Below are 18,001 nucleotides of genomic sequence, written 5' to 3'. Positions count from 1 at the left end.
ACCAACATTTGTTGTTGTTTGTCTTTTGGATGGTGGTGATCCTTACTGGTGTGAGGTGATATCTCACTGTGGTTTTAATTTGCATTTCTCTGATGATTAGCGATGTGGAGCATCTTTTCATGTGTCTGTTGGCCATCTGAATTTCTTTGGAGAACTGTCTGTTCAGCTCCTCTGCCCATTGTTTAATTGGATTATTTGCTCTTTGTTTCTGGAGGTGCATGAGCTTTTTATATATTTTGGATGTCATCCCTTTATCGGATCTGCCATTCATGAATATATTCTTCCATACTGTAGGATGTCTTCTTGTTCTATTGATTGTGTCCTTTGCTATACATAAGCTTTTCAGCTTGATATAGTCCCACTTGTTCATTTTTGCTTTTGTTTTCCTTGCCCGGGGAGATATGTTCATGAAGAAATCGCTCCTGTTTATGTCCAAGAGATTTTTGCCTATGTTTTTTTCTAAGAGTTTTATGGTTTCATGACTTACATTCAGGTCTTTGACCCATTTCAAATTTACTTTTGTGTATGGGGTTAGACAGTGATCCAGTTTCATTCTCTTACATGTAGCTGTCCAGTTTTGCCAACACCAGCTGTTGAAGAGGATGTCATTTCCCCATTGTATATCCATGGTTCCTTTATCGTACATTAATTGGCCATATATGTTTGGGTTAATATCTGGACCCTCTATTCTGTTCCACCGGTCTATGGGTCTGTTCTTGTGCCAGTACCAAACTGTCTTGATTACTGTGGCTTTGTAGTAGAGCACATTGGGAAGCAATATCCCTCCTGCTTTATTCTTCCTTCTCAGGATTGCTTTGGCTATTCAGGGTCTTTGGTGGTTCCATATGAATTTTAGAACTATTTGTTCCAGTTCATTGAAGAATGCTGTTGGTATTTTTATAGGGATTGCACTGAATCTGTAGATCCCTTTAGGCAGGATGGCCATTTTGACAATATTAATTCTTCCTAGCCAAGAGCATGGGATGAGTTTCCATTTGTTAGTGTCCTCTTTAATTTCTCTTAAGAGTGTCTTGTAGTTTTCAGGGTATAGGTCTTTCACTTCCTTGGTTAGGTTTATTCCTAGGTATTTCATTCTTTTTGATGCAGTTGTGAATGGAATTGTTTTCCTGATTTCCCTTTCTGCTAGTTCATCATTAGTGTATAGGAAAGCAACAGATTTCTGTGTATTAATTTTGTGTCCTGCAACTTTGCTGAATTCAGATTTTAGTTCTAGTAGTTTTGGAGTAGAGTCTTTAGGGTTTTTTATGTACAATATCATGTCATCTGCAAATAGTGACAGTTTGACTTCCTTACCAATATGGATGCCTTGTATTTCTTTGTTTTGTCTGACTGCTGTGGCTAGGACCTCCATAACAGTGGGGAGAGTTGGCATCCCTGTCTTGTTCCTGATCTTAGGTGAAAAGCTTTCATCTCCTTGCTGTTAAGTATGATGTTGGCTGTGGATCTGTCATATATGGCCTTTATATGTTGAGGTACTTGCCCTCTATACCCATTTTGTTGAGAGTATTTATCATGAATGGATGTTGAATTTTGCCAAATGCTTTTTCAGCATCTATGAAGATGATCATGTGGCTTCTGTCCTTCTTTTTGTTGATGTGGTGGATGATGTTGATGGATTTTTGAATGTTGTACCATCCTTGCATCCCTGAGTTGAATCCCACTTGGTCATGGTGTATGATCCTCTTGATGTATTTTTGAATTCAGTTTGCTAAAGGTGCACAGATATTTTCTATGTCTGAGGTCTTAGTCACTCAGCCCCAAGTTTCCTCTGGGAAGCTCTACCCCATGAACCAGCCCAAGTGGTTTGTGGCTGATGTTGGCCTCCATTGCCAGCTTTAGGACCCAGGACTGACCACTCTGCATATATCATGGCCACAGGGATGGCTTCAGGATGGACCCATGATCTGGATGGGTCCAGTCAGAGTGGCTGTGGGGATATATGGGTGAGCCAAGCTACTAGGGAAGAGAAACCATCTCCTTTTGGAAGCAATGGAACCTGGAAAGAGTTCCTGGCGCTGCCAGCTGCTCTTGCCATAACAAGAAGAGGTGAATGAAGCCAACACGTGGGGGTCAAGGTGGGGAGGAGACAGAGATGAGAGACAGGAGAGATCAGGTCACACACACCCATGCCTGAACTCTGCCGCACTCTGGCCTCTGCCATCACAACCACCAATACGTGCCTGCTTTTCCTGGGGTCACTGCACTTGATTCAGCCCCAGTGGACTCAGTGACCCCAAGAAAGATCTTGCAGGGAAATGGCAGGAACGGCATCTTTCCAGCTGCCCATCTGAGAGCTGTCATCAGCCTCTGTGAGCTGGTCCCCGCACTGCACATGTGATCAGCCTGGTGCTAACAGCCAGGAAGGGTACTCCAACAACTTCAATGGCTTGACCAGCAGAAAGGTTCTGCCATGACAGGTGAATTGCACTAATAACCTGTGACATGGGAAGCGCTCTCGTTTGGAGAATCATAAAGTATCCTCAGAAGATGCTTAATGCCCTGATTGCTCACACCCTTCTCCACAGAATCCCTGTGGGGCACTGCAAATTGCATTACTAATTCCAACCCAGGAAAATGGAACCAATCCAAATAGACATTTTTTCCCCTAAACCATCTTGGAAATCAAGTTAAAGAAAACTTCTTCTAAAACTCGAACAAGTTGAATTTTCCACCCCTAAATCTCTGGCTGGTGGTTAATTACGTTCTTTACAGTAGATTCCTTGCCTAGGTTTTCAATCCTTTCCGCCTCTGTAGAAAGAGGGTGGGGGAAAACTAGTGTCTCACCCACATTTTGATTAAGGAGCACTGGACTGAGTGTGTGAATCCTGGAGGTTTGCAGGAATCTGCAGCAGCTAGCAGAGGCTGTATCTATGTGACCTGTCTTGCCAATGGGTTTCAGCCCTGGGCAAGTTTACTAGGGATTCAATGCGACCAAAGAAATGACAGTAGAGCACTCTTGGGGTGAAAGGGTTATACCCAACTCTATTTCCACGGTGGCAGGTCAGTCACTAAAATCTCATCCACTCAGAGCAAATCGGCATGCAGCAAGCTGGTCTCTGCCTCTGGGCCTCTCTGCCTGCACAGCCATCCTCTGGGTCTCTGTCCTCAGCACTGCCACCACTCCAGCCTCTGCTCTGCTCTCCTGCAGCCCTGCAGCTGTGGCACCGTGTGGCCCAGAGCACTGGGCAGAGCTCTTTATATAGAGTCAATAACAATGTATTGCCCACACGTGTGTAGTGAGCTAGCCAACCAGAGCCAGGTGAGAATCCTGGCCACAGGAACTTTCATTTTATTCACAGACCCCATCTGCACAGTGAAAATGTGGGGCTCTTCCCCCCTGTTCCAGCCAGCATGTTGAAAAGCCACTTTTCTCTGAATGCAGGTAATCTGACCAAAGGGGGCCAATGCAGTACCTGAAGGTTCAGGCAGGGGGCCCCCTGGCCTGCAGCGGCTTTCAGCAGGTGCCTCCTGTGAGGGACACGGACCTCAGCCCTGCCGGCAGGAAGGAGGCCCCACCAGACACTAAGCTGAGCAGGTGAGTAGCGGTCAGACTGCAGTAGTCAAGGTGGTGGATAGAGGGATTCTGGGTAGATTGTAGAGACGGAGCTACTGGAATGGATTTGGGGTTTGGCCTCAGCCTCCAGATGGATGGAGGCTTATTAATGACAAGGGGGAAGCTCCCAGGAGGAGCCAAGAAGGAGAGAATGGAAAGCTAAACCAGGGATGCAGAGAATGGATGAAGAAGGGCATCAATCCATCAAGAGGGAGCAGCACAAAAGGTCCTCCCAAGAGGTCACTGTGTGCCTGCTGTCATCACTGCCCCGCAAGCACCCCGACCCCTGGCCCACCTCAGGGGACAGGACACAGAGCAGTGTGTTTGCTCTGAGGGAGACTGGGGAAAGCAGTGGCAAGGAAATTATGAAACAGGAGGACACCTCACACACACTCTAACTCTAAACATGGGCACACCTTGCCGTGTGTGTTTGGGAAAGCTCCCTCTCTCCTTTCTCACTTACCAGGAGGAGAAAAGGGACAGTTACATCAGTGTGGAGAAAGTGAAGGTTCCTATAGCCAGGATTCTCACCTGGCCCTGGTCGGCTGGCTCACTACACAGGTGTGGGCAATACATCATTATTGACTCTATATATAAAGAGCTCTGCCCAGTGCTCTGGGAGACACGGTGGCATGGTTGCAGGAGAGCAGAGATGAGACTGGAGTGGTGGCAGCACTGAGGACAGAGACTGAGACAGCTGCGGGGGCAGAGAGGCCCAGACGCAGAGACAGCTTGCTGCATGCAGACTATCTCTGAGTGGATGGGATTCTAGTGATTGACCTGCCACCATGGGAATAAAGTTGGGTATAAATAACCCTTTCACCCCCAAGAACGTTCCATTGTCACCTCTTTGGTCTCATTGAATCCATAGTGAACTTGGCCAGGGCTGAAACCCATTGGCAAGACAATCAGGCTGCTGTCACAACCCGAGCATGTCCAAACAGTGCTGCAGTAGCTTCAGGAGGCCACAGTCGGGACACCTGGGAGCTGGGAACTACGGTCAGGACAGGCCAAAGGGGCCCAAGGCTGGAGGCTCCCACAGGTCCTCTTAGCTTCCAAATGATAGCCAGAAACAGAGACAACCCACAGGGGCAGGAAAGCTGGTGGGCTAGAGCTGGAACACAGGTCGATGTATCTTAATTCACTAACTGAGCCACTACCAAAAGACAGCTGGGAAGGCTCTGGGCCACACCCCAGGGGTTCCAGTCTCCACCACTATAGCGCTCCTGCAAATGCCAGACATCATCAATCTAAATCTGAACCAGCCTGGGAATGGGCATTAGCAGTGCCATCTTCCCAGAAAACTGAGGTCTCCCATCACACCCTTCAATGTAGAGGGAATGTGCTGGAACTGTGACTGAGAAGTTCTAGAGGCAGAAGGAGAACACACATCATTCTGTCTCCCTGCTGCACTGGACCAGTGAGGTCTGTTATGTGTGCCAGGAAGGCTGCGTGCACCGTGCCTGGGACAGGACAGGCCCTTCCTACACAACAGTCCTACAGCAGGTATCCTAAAGAACCTTCCAGGGCATCCGGGTTCTTTTCACCCCAAGAGCAAATGGGATACACTGAGGTACTGTAGGTGTCTTTTGAGACAATGATGACCCCAGGAAGGATACTGGCAAGGACTGAATGGTATCCCCCCAAAATTCATATGCTAAAGCCTTAACCCCAGGTGTGACGGCATCAAGGTTTGAGGCCTTTGGGAATTAAGTTTAGGTGAGGCCCTAAGGGTGGGTCCTCACAACGGGATTAGTGCCCTTGGAAGAGATACTAGAGAGCTTGCATTCTCTCTGTCTTTCTCTGTCCACAGCGCCCCTGTGAGGACACAGTGAGAAGGCAGCCATGTGCAGGAAGAGGGGCCCTCCCCAGGAACAGATTGTTGGCCCCTTGATCTGGACGTCCAGCCTCCAAAATGGTGGGAAAATACAGTTCTGTTGTTGAAGCCATCCAGTCTGTGGCATTTATCATGGCAGCCTAAGCAAACTAAGACAGCGAGGAAGATGATGGTTCGAATAAGGCAAGAAGGGAACAGTCCTGGGGAAGAAGAAAGGGAAGCACTTCACGTTTCCTTCAGCCTCAGAGTCCTTCCAGATTGCATCAGCGCTTTCCGCAGAAGGCCTTGGACTGCCTCCCAAGCAGAAGTGGGGCCGGCTCCGGAGCCCTCGGGAAAGAAGGCCTCTGCCTGGCGCCTCTCTCCCTGTCCGCTCGCTGTGAGCCCCTCAGTGCCAGCCCCCGGCCCTGCCAGCGCTCGGCTGGGTGACCACGACTGTGTGTCCCACGCCTTGTGTAACACCAACCCGCAGGCTGAGAGGAAAGGGGCCCAGGCCTGCGGAGCCCAGATGGCTTGGACGGATCGACGCTGGTGTCCCTCCGCAGGCTGACAGCCTGCTCAGGTGAAGGTGGGAGAGGAAAGCTGGCAGAGGCCACCAGCTCTTCTTTGGCTGGCAGCAAGATCTGGGGATGCCCTGACCAACCCAGAGCGCGCAGGAACTGTTCCCAGCATGCCACACCCACATCCCCCCAACCCCAGACACCTTCCACCAGCGCCAACAGGAAAGACAGCCACAGCCCCCCTGGGCTAGACTCGGACACAATCTACACATTCCTCTAACCCTCTAGGATATCTACACATGAGAAAAAAAAATCTCCACAATGACTGATGTGCGGGAATGCAAACAGGACTAATAATTTTTGTTAAATTTCTAGGTTTTTTTAAGTGGTGGTACAACATATATAACATAAAGTTTGCCATTTTAGCCATTTTTAAGTGTTTAAATCAGTGGTATTAAGTACATTCACTGTGTTGTACAACCATCATCACCACCTATTCCTAAAACTCTTTCTTCACCACAAAGTAGCCAGCAAGTGATGACTCTCTTTCTCCTTTTCCCCCAGCATCTGCTAACCCATAATCTACTTTGTCTCTATGAATTTGCCTATTCTAGAAATTTCATATAAATGGAATCATACAATAATTGTCTTTTTGTGTCTGGCTTATTTCACTTATCCAGGTCATAACATGTAACTGGAAGTGTATTCCTTTTTACAGCTGATTAATACTCTATCATGCATATATATCACATTTTTTTATCCATTCATCTCTTGATGGATGCTGGTTTCCATCTTTTAGCTATTGGGAACAAGGCTCAAGGAATATTGGCCTACAAGTATCTGTCTGAGTCTCTGTTTCCAGTTCTTTGGGGTATATGCCTAGTAGAGCTATTGCTGGGTCATATGGTAATTCCACATGTAATCTTTTGAGTAACAGCCATACTGTCATAATTCTATGTATTCACTTAATACTCATGTACTGACAGTATAACAAGAGCAGAAGGGGTGATAGTCATCAAGGAGTTTGCCCCCTAGTGGTGCTAACAGACATACAGAAATCAGACATAAAAAAATACAGACTCAAAATGGGTTACTTGTATGACAGAAAACTGTAAGATACAAAGAAGATGACAACACATAGATGGGATTTAAGCTGCAGGATTGAGGGAGGCCTCCCTGAGGCCAGCGGGGCTGGGACCTGAAGAATGAGCAGGTGTCAGGTAGGTGAAGGAGGGGAAAGACCATTCTGGGGAGGCGGCAAGAGGGGTCCGAAGGTGGATAAGAGGAACCAAAAGGTGGCCAGTATGGGGGTGTCCCCCAGGGAGGAGGACAAAGGGGTGCAGAAGCTATCCAGAGAAGTGGGTAGGCCCAGCCCACCAAGGACCCAAGCCCACGTCAAGGATGGGAGGGTTTCTCTAAAGCAGAGTGGAAGGGGTTTTAGGCAGAGCCATGACATGAGCAGGAAAGCATTTTTAAAGATCTGTTTCTCTTTAAATCTACTCAAATGTTCTTCTAGGATACTCAGGAGCAAGACCTTTTTAATAGCTTTCTATTGTGGAAAATTTCAAGCAAAAAGAAGGGTATAATGAACTCAAGGAGGGCCAGCTCCATTTCATTTCATTTTTCCCTCAGTCCACTTTCCCATTCTATGCCCTAGGTAATCTCGAAGCTTATCCCAGTCATCCTGTCATCTAATCCCTAAATATTTTCTATACATCTGTAAAATATAAAGACTCTTTTTTAAAACATAACCCTAAAACCATTGTCCCACTTAAAAATATAATTCTTTAATTACCAAATAACCAATGTTTGAATGTCCACAGCTCACATACAATTTTTCTTTAGTCTGTTGTTTGGACCAGGATCTAAATAATGTCCACACATTGCAATTGGTTGAAATGTTTCTTAACTTGGCTTCAAACTGCAGGCTGCTCCTCCCTCATCCATTCACACATTCCCTTCAAACAAACACTCTTCATTCAAAAAAACAAACATTGGAGATTTCAAACATTTCAAACATTTGAAATCCCTTCAAACAAGCAAACATTCATTCAAACAAACACTCTGCACACTAGGTTCAGTGCAAAACCCTGGAGATGCAGAGGATAGGGCTCCCCACCCAGCGTGCTGGAACCCGCTGTGGGGATTTCCCCATGTCCCAGCCTACCCGAGGCTTGCTGAAGAGAAGGCAGGCAGGGGCACTACAGTAAAAGCCCAAACTGAGGATCAAGAGTCTAGACCAGGATCATCGGTATTTCTGAAAGGAGGATCTATTTGCTGCATTGCAGCTGAATTTCTTCTCAGAAACCCATCCCAGAAGGAGGAGACCCTGCCTGGCTGAATCACAGGGAAGCCAGTCTCCCCTAAGGGACCTAGTGGTGGGTGTCCTCACCACAAATGGCACTCATGGATTTCTTTGTTTTTAATTCTTACCCATTTTTAAATATCTATGACACAGAGCAGAAATACCTGCCACTTTGGACTCACCGACAATTGACCTGGCTTTCTGTCTGATCATTCTCTCTTCGTGTTCTAGTTACTATTCCTCCCCTTTAGGGGCTGGATGCAGGGACTTATTTTGACACCCAGAGGTATCTAGGGACAGAAAAGAGCATATGCAGGGCCACAAGAATGGCCCTGTGCTGGGAGACTTAGGGTACCATGAGGGGCTGTGGCAGTCACACCCTCCAAGCCATTTGGTTTACCAGCCTTGGTGAGCTGGGACACACAGAGCAAGACCCCAGAGCCATGCCATTTTACACCGCAAATGGCAAAACTATAGAGATGGAAAATAGCGGTTGTCAAAGGATAGGGGTGGGTGGAGGCTGGGTGCACTGCAAATGGATAGCACGGTAAGTTCTTTGTGATGATGAAACAGTTCTACATCTTGATTGTGATGGTAGTTACACAAATCTATATATGGGACCAAACTGCACAGAACTATAAGCACATGTGTGTCTATACACACATACAACTGAGTGCATGTAAAACCTGATGAAATCTAGTTAACAGCACTGTACTGATGTTGATATCCTGGTTTTATATTGCATTTCAGCTAAATAAGATGTTGCCACTGAGGGAAACTTCACATGATGAAGAGGTCACATCGCTCTTCATGTATTATTTTTGTAACTTCTGTGAACACTATTAGTTCAAAACAAAAAGAATTTTTTTAAATGTGAATGCAGGGGCATGCAGCAGTACAGATCAATCCTAGTGATAATATTTCAGTGAAGAAAGTAAATCACAATTATATTGTTTTTATAAAAATAAAACAAAAATAAATGATTGACAGAAATGAACTAAAACTCAACAAAAAAGAAAAACAAAGAGAAAACAAATACAGAATTGAATATAATGGTCAAAGAGGCAGTCAGGGGGGTGGATTGTAAGGTGTATCATTTTACAAACATCTATCCCAGTAAAGAGACTGACGGCTGCAGGGTTATTTTTACTCCTTTACATTCAAAGCTAAGCATCTGTTTCTGAAGGGCGGAGGTCCCAGAACATCTCACCTGGACTCCTGTGGCCATGTCCACTGTGGAGAGAACTTTTCCCACAACAAGACTTTAGCTGACAAAATTCTTTGTTTCCTCTGCCTGAAAACACAACAGACCCAATGTCAACGTTTCCTTATGGTTTTCAGACCTTTCAGATTAATGTTTTTTCATAATAAGTGTATATTAGTTTTAAAATTAAAAATCAGAATAAAAGCAATTTTTAAATTAAAAACAATCCCATCACCCTACTGACACAGCCTAAATGTTTTCATCCTTGTTCAATCTGACCACAAGTGAAGCCTTCACAGACTATTCTGACACAGTAAAGTCGGCTACACCAGCTCGGAGGCCAGGCCCCAGGCAGACTCCCGCCTGGCCTCACGTGGCCCTAACCAAGTTTGTTCCTCCCTCCCTGGAGCACGATGCTCCCACGAGTCTGGGTTCTGCTGTGCGACAGCAGCGCACACCTGGCCCCAGAACAGGTGGCCACCTTAATGTGAAGACGGGATTCGGAAAGTGTGGTAACACTTTGGATATAGGAAAAGCAATATTCTTTCCTTCCCTTTCTAACCACAGACCACCTCAGTGCCATGATCACTTAAAAAACATGACGTCCGGCTGCCCTTCGTTGCCCTCTTCTCTCACCGTCTCCAACAGCCACAAATCCCAAAGCTCCGTGAGCATACTTTTCTCCACCAGAGAAAATAGACGGGGCAAAACATTGTCACTGCTCTATTTTAAAAATTCAGAGGCAGGTGGCATTTCCTTAAGAGGTGGTGGGCCCCTAGGTACACAAATTGTAATTATCCATTTGTTGGAATCAATGCTTATCTTTCTTGTTCGCCATTCTCTTCTGAGACCCAGCCAACAAAGCTGGTGCCTGTTGCCCGTGTGCGTGTGTGCACGTGTGCATATAAACTGACCCACCAGCGGTGGGATGATAACCACCCTTCCTGGATGACTCTGTTTCAACCCTGGCTTAAGCTCTCTCCCAGAACACACTGTTTTCCCCTCCCATAGACTTCTGCAGTATTTCTCTCAAGCATTAATTTTATCAAACAGTGGACTGTCAAGATTTATGACTGTTACCGTGGCTCCAACCCAGTGCATCTTGTATTGATTATTTCCTAAAATATCTCTAGGCCTGAGCATGAGCCATTGTATGGCTCCAGCTTTGTTTTACACTGGAGAGTTACAGCAAATAACAAAAAACAACTGTAGCAGATATTTGTGGACTTTTTTGGAGGGCCCCGTGTCCTCTGTACTGCAGATCCTCTCAACAACCCTCCATGAGAGGCTAAATAGGACGGGTTATAACACAGGGAAAAATCTAGGTTCAGGGAGGTCCAATCAGGGCCATCTTTAAGTGTAGAGCAAAGGCAGAAATCACATATTCAGATTCCGCATATAGAGGTCTCACCCCCACCCCTTGCTGCCCTTCATTGTAATTCTAGAGGAAGCCCCAGGGCTCTGGACAGCCCAGGCTTTATCACTGGTCCACCCCTATTTTGTACCACCAGCCTTGTCCCAGAGAGCACCTGACATCAATATGTCCTGGTACCCAAGTGATGTTCCTGAGAGTAACCCCACCCCACATCATCACAACAACCCTTCCTCACTGTCAGTCATCGGCTCTGCCGCAGGCACACCTAAACCACCAGAAGTCAGTCCCTCAGAATCTCCAACTGCTTTTAGTTTTTGTCATAGTTCATTTTCTCCATTCACACTCTTGATGTAGGAGTATGACTTTATCATCAGTGATATCCAACTGTGGTCATTTTTACTCACCAGTTTGAAGTAAATCACAATCATGTTTGCTAAAGACTTAACTCCAAATTTGGCAATCTTGGAGCATTATAAATTGTCCATGATTATTTTCCTTCCTCAGAGTCTGCACAAGGCATTGATCTTGGCTACTGGACCCAACAGGCAATGCCAACAGGAGTTAGCCATTAACCCTCCAATGCTGATTTAAGCATTCATTCGGACTGGTCCATGTCGAGGAGTCAAGCAAACGTTCCAGAACTAAGACTAGGCTTGGTTTAACTGACTGCCTTACTATCACATATTTTAACATCTTCTCCACACATTAATTCTCTTTTTTCTTCCATTCTTTCACTTCTGATCCATTCGTTGTTCTTAATCTAAGAATGTGTAATATTGACAAGGTTCCCTCTCATTCCATTGGCAACATAATGAATTGTCTATACTGATAATGATCAGTCAGTAATCAATGTGTTTTTTGGCATACATTTTTACAGTATTTCTAGGGTATCGCTGGCTGCCATCTTTTTAGACTTGATAGATTTAAACCAAACTCAATTCCCATATCAGAAGGTTGGTTTGTAGTAGTTTTACATGATAATGCTCCCATAAATGTGTAGAGAGTATATCCAGCCTTGCATTTGGTCCTAAACTATACCCCCTGCTATTCATACCTCTGCTTGATAAATTCAATCTCAAACAGAAGGAAGGTAGTTTTCCCTAAAATAGCCCCCATTTCTTTGTGGAGCACTTAATGTATCACACCTTTGTGATGTAGTACTCTGTTACATAATCAAATTCGATTTGATTTTTGGTTTCAAAAGCCTATCTTCTTCAACTAAACTCAACTTGATCCAGCACTGCTGAAGTGTCTATAATCTGAGCTGCCTTCCCTCTGATATTAAAAGACCACTCCCCTGGCATCCCTTTGGCAGCCCCCATTAGGTGCCCAGCCAAGGGAACTGGGCAGAAAGAGGTCCCCGATCATACTTTCCTACTATCAGTCCTCAAACTGCTTCTTCTATCTTCTGGTTTCAATTTTCTATTTTAGTTATGTCTTCTCAGTCTTACTGAATACATCCCCTTTGTTATAATAGCCTCAAATTATTTCAGAAAGAGGAGTCAGATTGAAATGCACAAATAAAATTAACAAACGGGCTTTGAGGATTCAGCCATGTGAGGCCTGCTCTCAATGAGACTCTTGCCAGTGGGCCAATAAGTCCTGACCCTCCCTACAAAAGAGAACCCAAATCTGACCACTTCTTACATCTCCCACCACCATCGTGTGCCTGGACTAGTGCAATAGCCTCTCAGCTGGCCTCCCTGCTTCCACTCTGTCCCAACATCAGACATTATCTTTATTATTATTATTATTAAACCTGACATACAGTGAAGTGCACAGAGCTTAAATGCATGAGCCTGGTCAATTATCTATCTGTGAAAACATCATGCCAATTAAGGTTATAGAATGTTCCCATTCACCGCAGAAAATGCCCTCCTTACCCCTTTCAAGGAGTCCTCCCCCACAGAAGAAACCACATTCTCTTTTCCTCACCACCCATTAGCTTCGCTTTGCCTCTTCGTGAACTTGCATAAATGGAATCGTACAGTACGTTCTCTTCTGTGTCCACCTTCTTTCATGCAAATAAGGCATCCGTGTCATTTTATATACGAGTGTTTCATTATTTTTTACGACTGACTAGTTTTCCATCTACAAATATTCCACAATTTGTCCAGTCTCTTGCTGATGAACATTTGTGTTGTTTCCAGTTTGGGTTAATTATGAATATACCTGATCCAAGCATTCACATACAAGTCTTCTTGGGGATGTGTTTCCATTTCTCTTTTGTAATCCCCAGGAATGCAATTGCTGGGTTAAAGGTAGGTTTATGTTTAATATTATAAGGAATTGACAATTTTTCAAAATGGTTGGGCCCCTCCTGCCAACAATATATGAGAGTTTCAGTTTCTCCACATCCTTGTCAATATTGTCAGTCTTTTTCCATTTTTAGCTATTTTGGGATGTAATGTCATCTCATTATGGTTTTAATATAAATTTCTCAGATGACTGAAGATGCTGAGCACATTTTTATATGCTAATTTGCCATTTGTATAGTTTTAAAGTATCTAAGTCTTTTGCCTATTTTTTAAATTGGGTTGTATTTTTACCATTGAGCTCTAGGAATTCTGAATATATTCTGGATACAAATCCTTTGTACCCAGACATACATTTTTCCAGATATATGCACTGCAGATTTTTTCCTAGTTTGTGGATTTTCCTCTTATTCTCTCAATTACATCTTTCTATGAAAAACAGTGTTTAATTTTGATAAAGACCAATTTGTCAGTATTTTGTTTTACAAATTTATCATTGGGGGGGAGCCCTAAGAAAACTCTACCCATCCTGAAGTCAAAAGGACATTTTCCTGTAACTTTAGAATTTGTAACTAAACTTTGTAACTTTAGAATTTGTGTTTAAATGTATATCTAAAATTATGCCTATGTGAATGCATATAGAAAAAGGGTTAACTTTTTTCTAAACCAAGTTTAACTAGTTGTTCTAGCTCCATTTACTGAAAAAACTTTCCTGTCCCATTGACTTGCCTTGCAGCATTGTCAAAAACCAACTGATCATACATGATTTGATTTCAGGACTCCGTGTCGAATTAACCTGTTTGTCCTTATGCCAGACCCACATAATCTCAGGGAGTTTTCTTCTAAGTCTTGAAATCTAGTAGTGAGAGCTCTCCAAATCTGTCCTTTTTCAGAACTGCTTTCACCATTCAAGGTCTATTCCATTTCCATATATGTTTTTTAAATTAGCTTATAAGTTTTGATTAAGAGATTATAATATTTTTTAAATAGGCATCATGCTAGGCTTTCCTCCTTTCCCTTCCTTCCACCCTCACCCACAAGTGTGAAAACTCTCCAGTGATTCCAGTTACCTTTGCAATAAAATCCAAATTTCTCACTTGGCCTCCACATCTGACCCTTCTTATTCTCTTCAGGTCCCTTATTCTCTGCTGATCCCTCCAGGGGGCCACGGAGTAGGGTGCCTGAGCAGAGTGCTGGGAGAATTCTGTAACAAAGGCTCTTTGTACCACTGTGCTTCTATTCCCCCCAGGGAAGCCCAAACAGGAAGGATGGCCCTGTCTGAGGACATTTTTCTCCTTTATTGTAGTATTCTGACAGTTCAGGATTTTCCAAATGCTTGCCTTAAATTTAATACCTATTCTCTTGGCACCACATACTGCCTAGCAAATTCCTAGTCGCTTTGGAAATTCTTCTGAGTATTAGTGTAATCATATAATTTATCATTATTGACAGCAAGTAATGATGAATATAACATATTGATGTACCAGCTTGATGTATAGCTTACTTTTGTAGTAATGGGAAGTGCATTTTTTTACATTAATTTTAAGGGAAAATAGTGGTTGACCTTGTATCCTGAAACTTTGCTGAATTTATTCATTCTAATATTTTGAGTGAGTGTGTGTGTGTGTATGTGTGTGTGTGAAATCTTTAGGGTTTTCTACATATAAGATCATGCCATCTGTGAACAGAGGTAGTTCTTACTTGGTTGTTTCCAACTTACCATGCTTGATTTTTAGCCACAGCATCTACAGCCATCTGAAATACTATAAATTTACTTATTTATTAGTTTATTGTCTGATTCCTCCCAGACAAAAATGCACACTCCATAAAGATAGGTATTTTTTTGCCTGCTTTATTCACTGCCTCTTGAACAATGCCTGGTTTTATTGAACTCCTGCTATAGTACTATACTATACTATAGTAGGTGTTCAATAAAAAGTTGTAAAATGCATCAATCCCCTCACCTGGCATACAGAAGGGACTTAGCAAATTATTAGCAAGTAATAATTATTATTTTTAAAATAGTATTTCATTATAAGAATAACTAAGCCTTAAAATGAGAACCTGTCAGTCACTATGCAGAACGGTTTATAGTGCAATAAATAAACAAAACCAAGATTCCAGCTACACTGGAGCCCCTGGGTAGGTCCCAACTCACTCCCTGGCACACCCTTTCAAGTAATCCCTGTGGCCATTACAGATGACAAGTCAGTTCAGATGCCAATCTGCACAGAGGAACTTCTGTAAACAGGCCACCCTGGCCTGTCATCTCTGCTCAAATCCTTCACGCACCCCGTGGGGCCAGGGCTAGCCTGGCCAGAGTGTTGGCCAAGTGGCCAGAGTCCAAGTTGTGGAGTTGGAGCTGGGACAGGGACTCCTGCCAAAGGCAGCATGCAAGACAGAGCCAGGGGCAGCCTGTCACAGCCCACTAGGAAGAGCCTGGGTTCCAAGAAAAACAGAAGCCAGAGCACCAAGGGTAGAGCCAAGGCCAGGGTGTGCGAGCCAAGAGCTGAAAGTAGGTCAGGAACCAGTACTGGGACAGGGCAGGGGAGGTGTGCTTGGTCATGCTCTGCAGGACCACTTGGGGCTGGCACTGTGTTTGTGGGCCTGGGCAGGATGGGCTGGTGTAAAGGGCCAGTGGCAGGGGAGACTTCTTCAGCCTCTTGGCATATTCCCTGCTCAGCTCCTTTTCTGCAAACCAAACTCAATCAACGTATTTGCTTCCTGGGAAAGGCTGCTCCTTTTCTCATGGGTTAATTAGCATTGCAACCCATTCCCCATTTGCTGATGCCCTCCAAGGTGAGCTGACCTTAGAGTTTTATTCCATTTTAGATTTGATCACCTACCTGGTATTCTCTAAACATAAAAATATTTAAAAACCATCCAAAACTGAGAGAATCTAAAATCCCTATCAAAATAATAGAGTGATAATAAATATAAAGCCCCCACCTCCTTCCAATTCTCCTCCAAGTTGATGTGAAATTGGGCTTCCTGAGAAAACAGTGGATGATTTAGGTCAGTGATTCTCAAAATTTATGGTCTCTGAACCCCTTTAGACTCTCAAAAATTACTGACAATACCAAAGAGGTTTTGCTTATCCAGATTCTACCTATCATTTTACCATAACAGTAATTAAAACTGAGATGTTTTAAAATAATTATTCATTTAAAAAGTAACAATAATCCCATTACATGTTTAATATAAATAACATAATTCTTACAAAAATAATCATAATTTCCAAACCAAAAAGCAATCAGTGAGAAGAATGGCATTGTCCTGCACTGTTACAGATTGTTTGAGCATCTGGCTTAATAAAAGACAGCCGGATGCTCCTCTCTGCTTCCGCATTCCATCAGTCACCATGAGGTTGTTTGGGTTGAAGTTTAATGAAAATCTGGTGTCATGCATTCAGGTAGTTGGACATCTGCTCTTCAAACAGTACCTGAAAGTGTCTTGGGCACCCCCAGAGGTCCTCAGACCATGCTTGGAAAACCACTGGTTTAGAAAATGATGAGGCTCCCATGCCCACCACCTGTTCATGCCTTGAGGCTGAGGGTGAGCAGAGCTCAGGGTGGGAAAGAAGACAGGGCAGGGAGCTATCATGGAGTGGGTGTTTCATTGTCCTCCCATCTGTCCCCACGCCTCACCACATTTGGCCAGGAGCAGCCTGACCCCACCTGGCTCGCTCCTCCCAGGGGGAGCAAATGCTGAGATGGAGTATTCCTATGAGTCGTCCCTGAACCACGACTGGCACAGACCAAATGCTGAAGGGAACAATTTGGGGGAGACAGCACGGGAGACCTGGAAAGGGCAGCGCAGCAGTACTCAAGCGAGGATGCACAGATCACCTGAGATTTAAATGCTCCTCTGACCAGGCTGAGAAAGGCCCAAACAGCAGGATTAGGGAAGTCCCCCAGGAGGGTAGCCAGGCACCAGAACAACCAGACTGAAGTGGGCTCAGGAAGCAGACCACCTGGGTTTGAATCCATGCTACACCAGTTATATGTATAACTCACTACCCAACACTCAGCTTCTGTTTACCCTTCTGTAAAATGGGAATATCATGCTAGCTATTGTGAATATGAGGCAAGATCATCCATATAAAGTTCTTAGCACTGTAACTGACATAAAGTCAGTAAATTTTGAGCTACTGTTATTGGCTATGGTGATTTGGGTGCAGGTCATCAGCCTCTGCCAGCTTCCAGGGGCCAGCGACTCAGAGGAAGCGGCCACACACACAGGACAAGGCACCTGAAGGCAGGCCACAGCTGCAGTCCTAGCACTGCTCAGAGTAGATGTCCCACCTGCTTCCTCTCTCCTCAGGAAATACAGGGTGTCAGTGACTTCCTCTGCCCACGATCCAGTCCCGCATGGTGCCAGCAGCTGGCTGACGCACAAACGTGATGTCACTGGAAACAGGTGGAAGAGTCAACCAGGTGCACTGATGGTGCTCACACTGTGTGCACATGTGTGTGTGCACACACTCTGTAGTCAACTCAGATACTCTTGTTTCCTTTTAAAATTATTAGAACATTTCAAATCTAATGCAGATAGCAGAAGGGAAACATAGAGTGGAAATATTTTAATGGCTTATTCTTGGCCTGTGGACTGTCCATAGAGACCTGGAACGAATGGGGCTCATTCCTCACTTGTCCTCGAGAACATCATCATTACTCCATACACACTGCGTTCTGCCTCGGAGCTCAGCAGATCACCCACAGAAGTTAACAGCAACACGAAACGGGGCAGGGAAAGCCGGAGGGACCTGGAACACTCTGAACAGGCAGTGCAGCCATGACTCCATGTTTCACTAAGAGGCACAATGAATCAGTGTTTGCAGGGTGGAATCTGAGAGCCTTCAAACACTCTCAGTGCCGCTGAGTTTCAGGACATCCGCCCGACACGGTGAGCCTGCCACACTGATGACCGGGCAGCTGGCCGGCCTTCTGGCTCC

At 44.7% G+C, this 18,001-nt stretch overlaps 1 protein-coding gene across 3 annotated transcripts in view; it reads right to left on the bottom strand.

The window, feature by feature from the left end:
* Positions 1-18,001, bottom strand: part of ACOXL (acyl-CoA oxidase like) — a 240,691-nt gene that overhangs the window by 158,289 nt on the left and 64,401 nt on the right. For all 3 annotated transcript variants that reach the window (XM_073240806.1, XM_073240802.1, XM_073240805.1), the window contains exon 3: positions 9,424-9,507. The gene's annotated coding sequence lies outside the window, so the exon portion shown is untranslated. The remainder of the gene's footprint in view (positions 1-9,423; positions 9,508-18,001) is intronic.

Source organism: Manis javanica, chromosome 1 (genome assembly GCF_040802235.1).
Source record: "Manis javanica isolate MJ-LG chromosome 1, MJ_LKY, whole genome shotgun sequence".
Taxonomy (NCBI): Eukaryota; Metazoa; Chordata; class Mammalia; order Pholidota; family Manidae; genus Manis; species Manis javanica.
Note: the sequence above shows the minus strand (reverse complement) of the source record. Positions and strands in the feature narration are given on the sequence as shown.